At 41.4% G+C, this 14690-nt stretch overlaps 1 protein-coding gene across 1 annotated transcript in view; it reads right to left on the bottom strand.

Moving 5' to 3' along the window:
* Positions 1-4536: 4536 nt before the first annotated feature.
* Positions 4537-14690, bottom strand: part of PLEKHA3 (pleckstrin homology domain containing A3) — a 44452-nt gene continuing 34298 nt past the window's right edge. Inside the window, exon 9 of the transcript XR_007517879.1 lies at positions 4537-4707. The gene's annotated coding sequence lies outside the window, so the exon portion shown is untranslated. The remainder of the gene's footprint in view (positions 4708-14690) is intronic.

Genomic DNA, 14690 nt, shown 5'->3' with positions numbered 1-14690 from the left:
ATTGTCCGTAAAGACAAAGTTCTACATCCTACTTTTTTGAGTAGCGTCTGGCACCTAAAAAGCTTGCAAGCGGCCATCTAAGATACAACTATTGGTCTCTTACCATCCAGAGCAAAGGAGAGTGAAAAAAACCAAAGAGTCAAGGGAATGATTAGTCTAGAGGATTAAAGGACCACATGAACCACAGCCTACACGACCCTAAGACCAGAAGAACTAGACGGTGCCTGTCTACCACTACCGACCACTCTGACTGGGGTCACAACAGATGGTCCTGGGCAGAGTGGGAGAAAAACTGTGGAACAAAAAATCAAATTCATAAAAAAAAGACCACACTTAACTGCTCTGACAGAGACTGGAGGAACCCCTGAAGCTATGGCCCTAAGACACCCTTCCGAACTGGAACTGAAACCATTCCTGGAGACCACCTTTCAGCTAATCCATGGACAGTCTCATAAAATAATAACACCCAAGAGGAACATGTTCCCTAGAACAATCAATTATGTGAGATCAAAAGGCCAACATTTGCCCAAAAGCAAAGATGAGAAGGCAGAAAAGAGCAGAAAATCAGGACAAAAGGAAACAGAGAAACTAGGAAAGAAATGGGGAGAATGTTGACACATTGTGGGGAATGAAATCAATGTCATGGAACACTTCATGTACAAACTATCCAATGGGAAACTAACTTGCTCTGTAAACTTTCGGCTAACACACAATAAAATTTTTTTTTATAAAATTGAACACAAAACTACCATATGAACCAGCAATCCCAATCCTAGGTATATACCCAGAAGTGAAGGCAGGAATGCAAACAGAAACCTGTACACCACCAATGCTCACTGCAGCACTTTTCACAATAGCCAAAAGGTGGAAACAACCAAAATGTCCATCTACAGAGGAATGAATAAACAAAATGTAGTATATATACATAACGGAACACAACTGAGCCATGAAGAGAAATGAAGTTCTGATACATGCTGCAACACGGATGAACCCTGAAGACATCACGCTGAGCACAGTCAGTCGCAAAAGGACAGATATTATATGATCTCACTTATATGAAACAAGCAAATGTCTAGAAACCAAAGATTACTGGTTGTTACCGGGGTGAGTGGGAGGGGGTAAGGGGGGGGGTTTGTGTAGGGAGCACCGAGTTGTGTAGGGAGCACCGAGTTTACATTAATGGTGGTGGAATGATTTGGAAAAGTAGTGAGAATAGCTGCACAACTTGAGAATGTAATCAATGTCACTGAATTGCACATGTGGAAATTATTGGGATGGCATGTGTTTTGTTATACATTTTCACCACAATAAATTTTTTTTAAAGAAAAAAAAAGATACATAAATGGCCAATAATCACATGAAAAAATGTTCAATATCATTTGCCATTGTTATTGTTGTGTGCCATCGAGTAGATTCTGACTTCTATTGACCCTACAGGACAGAGTAGAGCTTCCCTACAGGGTTTCCTAGGCTATAATCTTAAAGGGAGCACATCAATAGGTTTTTTCTCCCATAGAGCGGCTGGTGGGTTCAAACTGATGACCCTCGGTTAGCAGCCGAGCACTTAATCACTTTGCTACCAGGGCTCCTTCTCACTAGCCATTCCAAACCAAAACTCACTGCCATCGAGTTAATCCTGATTCATAGTGACCCTACAGGACAGAGTAGAACTACCCCATAGGGTTTCCAAGGTGGTAAATTTGTATTGAAACAGACTGCCATATCTTTTCCACACAGAGTGGGCTGGTGGGTTCAAACCGCTGACCTTTCAGTTAGCAGTTGAGTGCTTAACCACTGTGCCACCAGGACTCCTCCACTAGCCATTATGGAGCAGCAAATCTAAACCACAATGAGACATCACTACAGCCTCATTAAGATGGCTAGGAATCCCTGGGTGATGCAAACAGTTAAGCATGCAGCTACTAACTGAAAGGTTCAAATCCACCCAGAGGCACCTCAGAAGAAAGGCCGGGCAATCTACTTCCAAAAGATCACAGCCATTGAAAATCCTATGGTGTGCAGTTCTACTCTCAAACACATAGGGTCACCATGAGTCAGAATCAACTTGATGGCAACTGGTTGGTTGGTTAGGGTGGTTAAGATTAAAAAAAAAAAAATTAAAATAACAAATGTGGGCAAAGATGTGGAGAAACTGGAACCCTCATCCATTGCTGGTGGGAATACAAAATGGTACATCCACTGTGGGAAACATTTTGGTGGTTCCTCAAAAAGTTAAACATAGAACTACCAAAAGGACCCAGTAATACCACTCCTAGGTATATACCCAAGATTCTTGAAAGCAATGACACAGACACATGTACACCAATGTTCACTGCAGCACTATTCACAATAGCCAAAAAAATGGAAAAAACCCAAATGGGTTTTTAATAAATTAATGGAAATAAAATGTACATACATACAATATTTTTCAACCAGAAAGAGAAATGAAGTCCTGATACATGCCACAACATGGATGAATCTTGAAAACATTATACTAAGTAAGCAATCACAAAAGAACAAATACTCTATGATCTCACTCATACGAAATACCTAGACTAGGCAAATATATACAGACCAGCATTTATTAGTGGTTACCCAGGGCAAGAGGGAGGGAGAAAGAGGGAAGCATTATTTAGGAAGCCCTGAGTTTCTGTTTACAGTGATGGAAAATTTGGCAGCGGATATTGGTGATAGTTGCACAATATGATTAATTAGTGCCACGAAATTGTGCACGTGAAAAATCTGGCAAGTGTTGTTTCATATATATCTTAACAACAATTTTAAAAAATGTTAAACATAGAATAAGAACACAGAGACTTGTACACTGATGTTCATTGCAGCACTATTCACCATAGCCAAACGGTGGAAACAACCTAAATGTCCATCAACAGATGATGGATAAACAAAATGTGGTTCATCCCTGCAATGAATGGAGTATTACTCAACCATAAAGAGAAATAAAGTCCCAATACATGCTGCAATGTGGGTGAACCTAGAAGACACCATGCTGAGTGAAATAATTCAGGCACAAAACAACAAATACTAGTATGATCCCACTTACATAGAATATCTAGAATAGACAAGTTTATATACACCTAAGCATATTAGTGGTCACCAGGGGCCAGTGGGACAGAGGAGAAAAGGGAGACTCACCGCTTAGAGAACACTAAGTTTTGTTAAAGGTGACAAAAAAATTTGGAAACAGATTGACAGTGATGATGGCACAAAATGATGAACACAACTAATGTCACTGAATTGTACATGTCAAAATGGCAAATGTCTTCTTACATATATATTTATCACAATAAAAAAAAAATGGGCAAAGGACTTAAATAGACATTTCACCAAAGAAGAAATACAAATACCCAACAAGCACTTGAAAAGATGCTCAACATCATTAGTCATTAGGGAAATGCAAATCAAAAGCACAATGAGGTATCACTTCACTCCCACTAAAATGACTACGATCAAAAAAAAAAAAATGGAAAACACCCGGTATTGGCAAGGGTATGGAGAAATTGCAACCCTCACCCATTGCAGGTGGGAATGCAAAATTGTTAGCTGCTGTGGAAAACAATGTGGAGGTTCCTCACAAAGTTAAACACAGAATTACCATACAATCCAGTAATTCCTCTCCTAGGCATATACCTAAAGGAACTGACAGCAGGAACACAGATAGGTATACAGCAGTGTTCGTTGCAGGACTATTGATAATAGCCAAAAGGCGCAAATAGCCTAATTCTTCACCAGCAGATAACTGCATAAACAAAATGTGGTACATACATACGATGGAGTATTACTCTGACAGAGATGAAGTCCTGATACACGCTACTACATGGATAAGCCTTGAAAACATTATGCTGAGTGAAATCAGTCAGTCACAAAGGAACAAATATTTTCATAGATCCCACTCATATGAAATATCCAGCATAGGCAAATGCATGCAGACCAAGGTCAGCTGTTCAAACCCACCAGCGCTCTGTTGGAGAAAGATGGGGCAGTCACCTTCCGTAAGATTTACACCCTTAGAAAACTATTAGGCAGTTTTACTCTGTGCTATAGGGTCGCTACGAGTCAGAATCTATTCGATGTCAGTGGGTTTGGTTTTTGGAACAATCAAGGAGCCCTGGTGGCGCGATGGTTAAGAGCTCAGCTGCTAACCAAAAGGACAGTGAGTGGGACCCATCAGCCACTCCTCCTCAGGAGAAAACACCTGGCGATCAGCTCCCGTAAAGACTACAGCCTTGGGAACCCTACAGAACAGTTCTGCTCTGTCTTGTAAGTTCGCTATGAGTCGGAATTGACTAGAGGGCACACAACAACAGCCTATCAATGATTGCCGGCTGTGAGCCTGGGGGGTGGGGGAGGAATCCCAGGCGAGGATGGGCACCTGTTGGCCAGGGCAATTCACTGCAGACAAAGGCAGCTCAACAGCCAACACACAAGTAACTGGGGAATGGGTGCCCACGCCCTGGGGGATCTGGGCGGTACCAACATCCACTACACCATTGTACGACTTTAAATGGCTATTCTTACCTTAAAATGAGAGGCAGAGCTTACTGGATGATGCTGAGGATGATTCCCAGCTCGCCAATTGTCTAACGAGCCCAGTCCGAGCCTACAGGCCGAGTAGATGGGAATTCTAAAGCCGAAGACAGGGCTTTGCACTTCTGGTATTGCAGCTCCCAGGTCCTGAGATCATTGGGCCTGGGAGACAAGGGAGGAACAATCTGTCTGGCAAAGCAGATTGACTCGACTTTCCTTTATGCCTTAAAGAAAAGTCCAGCCCTTCTGTAAGCAGCATGAGTAGCCTCGTGGGCGCCTGAGACGATTGCATATGGAGGCTCCTGGGAAGTCAGTCAGAAGACACGCCGGCTAGAACGCCAAGAATCCCTTCTTGGGTTTACCCAACCAGCCTCTCTCCTCTAGCTCTTCCAAGAACAAGTGCTCCCAGCTCGGAGGGGGTGGGGAGAGCATTCCTGCTTCTTACCGCCCACCTTCAGCAACCTAGCACTAGAAACTGATACCGTTTGGATACTGTTCTAGACCGACAGGCTCTTCTCTCTCCACATCAACAGCGGGCAACAGAGAGCAGCAAGCCAGCGCTTGCTCCCTGGTTTTTACTCATCCAATCCACAAAATCTGTGAGCTATCTTCACTGTCATCCTGCAAGTGGCCTCTATCCTTTTTGCGAAGTCATTTCTATTTTATAAACCCCCACACCCAGGCTAGATGATAACCCAGTGGCTAGATGAAAAGCAGCATAATATAGGAATTGAACAATTGTTAGTTGCCAGAGTCGATTCGGGATTAAGCCTAAGTAAGGTGGTGCAGTGGTTAAGTGCTGGGCTGCTAACCGAAAGGTCGGCAGTTCAAATCCATCAGCCTCTGAGTGCAGATGTGGCAGTCAGCTTCCGTAGATTTACAACCTTGGAGTCACTATGAGTCAGAATGACTGAAGGCAGTGGGTTTGGTTTGTTTTTGCTTTTTTGCTTGTTTTGTTTTAATCAAAACTAAGACAGCTGAGCTCAAATCTAGGTTCTGTTATTTACTAGCGTGTGTAACTTCGGGCAGGTATTCTACTTTTCCATCTTTTGATGTTCTCATCCATAAAACCGGAATAACAAAAGCACTAACCCCACATGGGAAAACAGCCTGACACAGCACTCAGTATATAGCAGTTATTATATTAGAGTGCCTGGGTTGTGCAAGAGGTTCACACAGAGGCTCAGGCCCACCCAGAAGCGCCTCAGAAGAAAGGCCTGGTGAACTCCTGAAAAACCAGCCACTGAATACCCTGTGGAGCACAGTTCTACTCTAATACACACGGAATCGTCATGAGTCAGAATGGACTCAACCACAACTGGTTTCATGGTGGCGCAGCGCTTAAGACCTTGCCTGCTAACCACAAGGTCAGCAGTTCGAATCCACGAGCCCCTCCTTGCAAACCCTGTGGGGCAGTTCAACTCTGTCCTGTAGGGTCACTATGAGTTGGAATCAACGGGATGGCCACTGGTTTATTATTACTATATTAGGAATCTCAATAAATAACATCTTTAGTTCTCCATCACAGTTAGGGACCAGACAGAGAAACGGCATTTCAGAGTTTTTAGAGGGGCCTCAGCACAGTTCTCACGTTCACTAGACAGGATAAGCATCAGACAACACATCTTTATAGAAAGTCTCTTAATGGAATTTCTCAAAAGGTGGTTTATTATCACTATCCAATAGTAGCTGGTTATGTAGCTGAACCATGTAGCGGTAAGAAGCAAGGGTAACCAGAAATAGCCAATAAAATAACAGCTTAAATTGAGTCTCCATGGTGACTAGTTTAAGAATAACATCACATGACTGTGCTCCAGGAAGAGGAAGTACTTGTAATCTTGTTTACTTTGCCCCAAAGGTAATTTTGGAAAATGCAGGCAGAGAAAGTCATTTCCTGGTAATAGAAAATAATGTCTGCTAGACTCATAGAGTTTTGAAAACAGATTGGCCCATGCATTTTTATTCTAAGGTTATAAAAAACGGAAGGTTGGCTTTCTGCTTTTGGTGTGTCTGGGTCAGTATTTCTCAAACTTTGTTTCTTGGGAGGTGAATAAAGTGCTCCACAGCCAATTAATTTAGAACTTGGGTAACTGAATTTCTTTATGCAGGACTTTTCAGAGCATTTGATAAGCTAGTGTGCATTATGATGCTCCAAGAGGTGATACAGTGTTCCCCAAACTTGATGATAGAACATATTTTTCATCAGTGCTACACGCGAGGCAGGTTGAAACAGACTGCATTAGGTGGAAACGCTGAAGGTGAGAAGAATAGTTGTTGGTTGAAGGAGGCACAGGCTATCACCGAAGCAATGAAGTGCTACGATAGAAGAAATCCAGAGTTTTGGGGAGCACATCACTGAAGCATCTGATCCAGAGAAAGGGGGAGCAGTCAGGTTAGAGGAAGTTATACGTAAAAGTTGACACGTGAAGGGGAGGAGTTGGCTTTCTAGACAGAAGACCAAACCAAAAAAAAAAAAACCACTGTCATCAAGTAGAACTGCCCCATAGGGTTTCCAAAGCTGTAGTCTTTATGGAAGCAGACTGCCACATCTTTCTGCCATGAAGCACGGCTGGGCACTTTAACCAGCACCTACAAAAGCCTGGCGGCAAGGCAGAGCACCATACATTCAAAACGTAGGAAAAAAAGTTCAGTGAGGGCAGCAAGAGCCTCTGCAGCGCAGGGGGCATGAGGCAGGGCAACCCTGCAGCATGCCTCCTGTACCATATTATGGACTTTGGGTGCTTCCCTAAGAAATAAAAGGAACCATTATATAGGTGTAAGCAAACTAGTGACTTGATCAAATTTTAGTTTTAGGAAGTCTTTAGCTATTTGGAGAAAGCTATAGCATTTAGTCACCATTTTATATCAAAGGAGGAGCCCTGGTGGCACAGTGGGTTAAGGGCTCAACTGCTAACTGAAAGATCTGTGGTTTGAACCCACCCGCTGCTCTGCAGGAGAAAGATATGGCAGCCTGCTTCCGTAAAGATTTATAGCTTTGGAAACCCTATGGGGCAATTTTACTCTGTCCTGTAGGGTCACTATGAGTTGGAATACAGTGGACAGCAATGGGCTTGGTTTTGGGGTTTTGTATCAAAGAGTATTTCCTCATGGGAGGACCCACTCACAGCATAATACCTTTAACTATCACCAAATTTCTAAATCATAGTGTCCCTGTAACTCCAGCTTGTGGGGACAGGAATTTATAGTAATTCATGGAAAGGTCCTTCTTTGGATTGTCTGGGGATCTAGGGATGAATACCGACAAGCCAGCCTGGTAGACTTGATTTCCAGGCACAGGCGAGGTGGTGTAAGGGGACTTGTGGAGATGGGGGTGGAGGGCCTTACTGCCACAGCCTTCTCAGTGACAATGACCACTGCTGTGGAATTGGCACTGAAGAGGTAGAAGAGTCCAGCCCAGCAAGCCAGGTTCTCCTGAGGATGCAGCAGCAGGAATGTGGCTCAAGGAGATGATTCCCATTCATTCCTGTTCCATTTTCAGAAAAGGTGGGAAGCAGAAAAGGAGTGGGCAAATATGCCAAAACTTTCTCATCTGTCAGGAATTCCCTGTAAAAGATAGCTTATCCTAAAAGCCAGGATTCTAAACCTGAAATTCATGCTTATTCTGTGATGTTTAGGGGACCATGAGCTTCCTGAAATTCTGCCTATGTATTTTTTTAGGGAGATGATTGGTAGTTTTCATTTTTAAAAGATGCCAATGATGCAAAAAGTTTAAGAAATACTGCCCTACATGTTTCAGAGAGGTAGTAGATACACTTGTCCATGAAATACCAATAAACAGCTCCTCTAATCTCAGAAGCTGTGATAAGCCCCACTCTCAAAACCTCTGTGAAGGCTCTGGTGCCCAGGGCTCCTTTCGTGGTGTAGCTAGGAGGGGTCTTTGTTAGTGTGTACTCACCTAAGCCTGTTGCTGTCGAGTCAATTCCAACTCATAGCGACCCTACGGGACAGAGCAGAACTGCCCCACAGAGTTTCCAAGGAGCACCTGGTGGATTTGAACCGCAAACCTTTTGGCTGGTGCCGTAGCTCTTAACTACCAGGCCACCAGGGTTTTCCTGTACTTACCTATGGGCCCCTCCCAAACTAGGTGCTTCTGAACCAGCAGAACCTCAAGGATAAATGCTTCTTGCTAGGGAAGTTTCCATTACAAATTCCCTGAATAATAAAGTCTCCAGGGATGCTGAGGGAACCTGTCTGACACCAGTCCCAGCCTTAGAGGGGAACACGGGATGGAATTCTTCCCTACTATGTGCAATGTATGAAAAAGGTCAACTCTTTGCTGACACCTACCAGTTACATCTGAGGCTTCTATCATCTGTTCTTAGATTTTAGTCAGGCAACGGACTTTTAACGGACAGGTACTCCTTGTTCCCTAACCTGCTGAGAACCTGGGCACACATCCATAAGGAAGACTGGCTGTCCCTCCCCCACCTCCACTTCTCTGCCTAGAACAACTCAGAGAAGAAGAGAAGGAGCACCAACAGACCCATCAGTCAAAACTAGATGGGAGGCTGAGATGCCCTGTCATGGTAAGTGGAAGAACCACTAAAGGGAAGAGGACGAGGCCCATGATGGAGATATTCACAAGGGAAACTGAAAGTGGAGAACATTGAGATCCATAGTCTTTATATAATGTGCCCAAAGTCACATGGTTAGCAGCAGAGGGGGAACTAGAACCCAAGTTTCTGCTTGCCAGAGTGGTGTTTCCACCCCTTCACAACACCAAAAACCAAACCTACTCGAGAGTGAAAGGGCAAGAAAGGGTGCCTGTTTAGGAAGAAGAAGTACTCCACTTCGGGCAGTTTTGCTCCAGGCAAAGTAAGAGCCAAATCCCTCCAGGCTGCCCTCCTCAAAAGGCCCCGCATTTCTAGCGTAATCAGTTCTTCTTCTCAGAAAGCTAAGGCCAGAAATACTGGACCCTTTACTGAGAATTTGCAATATAGGCAGGAAATTGGGTGCCGACCTGACCCAGCACCTTACATAAGAAAGCCAGTGGTGGGAGGGCCAAAGCTTTCCAGAAATAACAGGCCTTAAAGAAATAACAGAAAAGAACCTTTCCATCCTTGAGGAGAGGAAGTGTCCTGACAAAATAATCTGCCCAATTCTTGGTGGGTGCCCAGACAGTGAAGCCAGTTGAGAGTTCCTGGAATGCTAAAGTTACAGGACTGTAACCCCGATAAGGGAGGCTGCTGAGAGCTGGGAGCTGGGTAGACATAGAACTTGGAAGATTACGTTTTATTCAGGTCAGCATGACATAAATGTTTCTTAAAGAAAATTTCTTTCTGAAGAATCCTCAAAGATAGCCCCTGTATGAAGTACCCTTGTAAGGGTAGTAATTTTTTTACTTAATAGATAAGGGAGCTGTGAGAAGAGACTGAAAGACCACAGCCTTCTGCTGGTGACCATTCTTTAGCTCCCTTCTCCTCCCCCATTTTAGGCAGAATGGAGTTTGGTGGTGATGGTGGTAGTGGTCATAGTTTCCCTTTGCATGTGCTCCAAACCAGAAAATCATCTCGAGCTATTAACTGGCTAATGTGAGCACAAAATGAAGCCTGTAATGAAAATGTCACAACTTGCTTAAGGCAGAAAACCACACAGAGAAGCAAAAGGCTGATGCATACACATCTACATTCACCCTAAGGCCACCTCCAATGGGGCTTCTCAAAGGGCAAGTGTGAAGGAATCACCTGAGGATCTTGTTAAAATGTAGATGCTGGGCTGGGGCCTGAGGTTTTGCATTTCTAACAAGCTTCCAGGTGAAGCTGATGTTGCTGACCCAAGCTAGTAATGACCTGGGAAAACATCTGGGCTTTTAGGCTAGTTGATGACAGCCTCAAACTTAAATACTATCCTTCTTAAATGCAGTAATCAGGAATGGGAGGTTCCATCTAGATCACTGGTTCTCAACCTTAGTTCCCCACTGGAATTACTGGGGAGCTTTAAAAAATACTGATGTATTATATTTTAAAAAGTAAAGATCACCCTTCTTTAAGCTTTCAAAATATATATATATATATATATTTTTTTTTTAGTGGCATGGCAAATGTATTAAACATTTTCCCGCACACTGTTCACATATCTCAGTTTTATTGAGTTTATAAAATCACTACAATACTTTAAACAAGCAAACTTTTCATAACAAAAATATTATAGAGTACACCCTTCAGTATTTGGAAGGGAAAAAAAGAATACTCACAAATTAAGTATACATATATTTTTAAATGAAGTTACCCCTCCCCAAGAATAGAAATCCTATCCTGAAGTTGTTTCAAAATTAAAGTGCTTCATTAATCCATATTTGTCATAAAGTTACTAAGTTTATTTAGAGACTAGATTTTATATCAACTCCAGTATTTCCGATTTGTTTAACTTCTATAGTTTCAAATTGTTTATTTAAATAGTCACAAACTCTTGTTGCAAGAATTACAACCAAAAATAAAAATTAACAGGCAAAAAGAATTGATGTGCTTATGTTTTCAATAATATTTATACATATAAAAATCTATTTTCTAATGCTTGCTTATTTATGTTTAGGTTAAAATTAATAGTTGGTGTGCAAATGTGAATAATAAATACTATTTGATTAGTTAACTGAAAAAAGTGAAAATTTAGGAAAGCCAATTATGGTTAAGAGAGTACATTTATCTAAGTTATTCGCTAATAAAGCCGTGAGTTTTACGTATACTCAAGCCTAAGTAAATACTGGTAACACAGCATATAGTAAAAGGCCAATGAATATTGACTGAACAACTTTTTTAAGGTAAACAAATGTATAAGCTGTTCTAAATTAAATGAGTAACAGCCTCCTTAAGCTCATCACCTTCTCAAGTGATTCTTTTCTTTCTCAAAACAGACCACCAAATATTAGAGGTAGTGAGGAGGCTACTTTGAGGAATTCTATAATCATCGATTAAAAAAAGAGAAAAAAAAAGTGAAGGAAAAAAAAAAGTGAAAAGGTGGGAAAAATAAGTCCAAACTATTCATATGACATCCTCTTTGGCTAATTCTGGATGATATTAGAAAGCTCTTAGAAATTTAACATTGAACCATGATTTCTATGAAAGCCCTTTAGAGCTGGTAGAAAGAAAAGGTCAAGATAATGTACAGATTTTGAAAAACAGGGGGCATATGAACTCATATAGTGAGTTTTTATTTTCCTTACAGCAGACTATTAATGGACTTGAACTATAAAAAAAAAAAAATCATCTAAGACCATATCTATTCCTCTTCATATTCCTCTCCACAAAGAAAGAAAACACCTGCAGGAGTTGAATCTGAAAGTGACAGATGCAACATTATAGTAGAAGACGGCACCATATCCAAAAACACTGTTGTGAGGCCAGAAAATTATAGGTAACCTGTACTTTTTGTCAGGCTTCATGACTCAAACTACATTCAAGGACACTGTGTGGGCAACCCGGCTGGATTCAGAAAAGCAGAAACAAAAGCTGCAATCTGTGCACCACCACCCCCCAAGAAGTCACAGGCTGTATTAATAAAACACAGCAAGGAGAAAGAAGGGCAACCTATCTTTCTAAGAAGATTTGCTACCTAAGTAAAGCTACAGATGAACTAAAACTCTTCTCTCAAGTGACGACTATGGGTGATCTAAACACAAAAGGTGACTTATGTAAAGTACTGATATGCTATTGAATTTCACTTACTAAACTCATACTTTCTAAAAATGTATATGGCACTTTTTTTTTCCTGAGCACCATGTCAAGCTTGCAAAGGTCTTCAAATTCATAAAGGTACAGTGTGAATGATACGTACTATTTATACATACATATACACTTAGCCTGAATAAAGAGATGATGAGCTATTTTTGTTCCAATTTTTTAAATATACAAATGGTTAAACTCATCCTAATGGCATAGTAGAAACTGAAAACAGGGTTAGTTTATTTTGAGTGGTTAAAAAAGTATAATCTGGCAAAGTTATGCCAAGTCAGACCATAATCATCATCCTATATTCTGGATAACAGACTATTCTTGTCAGCATTCCCTACACCCTCCCACCAAGCCCATGGCAGAAATCATTAATCAAGTAGATAGATCACTCTCTGATGACACTAGCCTCAAACTCACAATCTGGAAGCCACAACTAGTCGATCAGAGTTGGCACAGAAGAGGGGAAAAAAAAAAGTTCACCATCCATGGTCACAATGCTAAACCACGGTATTTACTGCCACACACTTTTCTATGTAGCCAACCACTGCAAAACAAGAAAACAAACAGGAAAGACAAGAATAAAGCTAAATGGGAGCTGTATCCTCAGGAATCGTGGCAAGGTACCATATTCCAGTTGTGAAGGCTTGCTGACACATCTGGATAACCTAGCAAGCACAAATACCACAGGAAAAGGGGATAGGATAGAAATTTCCTATTTAATTCAAGACTTAAAAGGTACTCATTGTGTGCTCATTTACCATATAAATCCATCAAATGAAGGTTATTAATCATGTGGATACTGTATACATCCCAACAGAAATCTGGAGGCTTAACCCTTATCACTTCTAGGCCACACTTGACAGTCGCCAAGAAGAGAAAAAGACTTAACTCCCTATTTGGACCATGAGCCCTGGTGGCACAATGGTTAAGCACTCACTCAGCTGCCAACCAAAAGGTCGGAGGTTCAAATGCGGGAGAAAAGACCTGGTGATCTGTTCCTGTAAAGAGTAGAGCCTAGGAAAGCCTATGGGGTAGTTGCACTCTGTCCTACAGGGTCACTCTGAGTCAGAATCAACTGATGGCACCTACCAACAAGCTTCTACAGCAAATGTTTCATTCTGTATAGTTATATTTTTTAAATCAATTATAAAAGTAAACACTGTTGTTAGGTGCCCTCAAGTCTAATGACTCTATGTACAACAGAGCAACAGAAAAAAACATCGCCTGGTCCTGTGCCATCCTCACAATTGTTGCTATGTTTGAGCCCATTGTTGTGGCCACTGTGTCAATCTACCTCGTTGACGGTCTCCCTCTTTTTTGCTGACCCTCTAACCTTACCAAGTATATAGATCTCAAAATAAAACACAATGATTCCAAGTTGCATTGTCCACAACCAAGAAACCATGAATACATACACAGACATATACACAATGAAAAAAAAAAAAAAACACTAGTATTCTAGAATTGTCTTTCAAAGGAAAATGGCCTCATTCTTGCTATCTAGAAACAGCAATCAATTCATAGTTCTTTACAAAGACCAACTGGTAACAGTTGCCCTCAAGTTCTGTATGGCTACCCTATGTGTGTCAGAGTAGAACTGTGGTACATAGAATTTTCAATGGTTGATTTTTCACAAGTGGATTGCCATGACTTTTTTCTGAGGCACTTCTGGGTGGCCTTGAACTTCCAACCTTTTAGTTAGCAGCCAAGGTGTACTATCCAGAAAATCCAACCTTTGCATAGAGAGATTAAAAAGAAAAGGACTAGAATACCTGTCAGACCACCAATGGCAAGTGTCAGAACTATTCAGCTGTCACACACAAAAAATACTCAAGTAAAGATATATAGAGACACCTTCTTTTTTTCACCAACTGCAACATATGGATGTACCACTGTTTGTTTAACCACTTGGCTATTGATGGGCTAATTCAACAATACTGCAATCTCCATCTGTACAAAAGTCAATACATAGGAAAAAGATCTGGAAGGATATACAACAGAAAAAAGTAGCTACCTCTGGGAGAGATGGGTGCCAGGGCGAACTTCTGCTTCAATCATATTGTCTAAATGATTGTTTAATAAAGAGAATACATTGAGACACTGCTTTTTAAAAATAAGAGGAAGGGTGAGAAATGCCCAGTTTAAGTCCAGAGTACTGGGAAAGATGAGGGTATTGAATGAGACTGAAAAGTTCCTGGAGTATCTTTTCATTACACATGACTCATTATTCCCCTTATTCCTAAACTGCCTCCTCTCATCCAAAATGACATTTTACTAAGGCCAGGAAAAGCTGTGAAGGAAGAGAAGGTGAGGTTAGCTCCTGATGGCTTTGTGACCCTATTCGACCTTTGTCCCTAACTGTCCCCATGCAACCAAATCTGACAGTACACTTTATATTGAGATTTAAATGGTTAAAACAGTCTTGTGCTGAACTTTCAAAAGCACAAAGAATTATCA

This window comes from Elephas maximus, chromosome 6 (genome assembly GCF_024166365.1).
Source record: "Elephas maximus indicus isolate mEleMax1 chromosome 6, mEleMax1 primary haplotype, whole genome shotgun sequence".
NCBI lineage: Eukaryota > Metazoa > Chordata > Mammalia > Proboscidea > Elephantidae > Elephas > Elephas maximus.
This window is presented reverse-complemented; position numbering and strand designations above follow the sequence as displayed.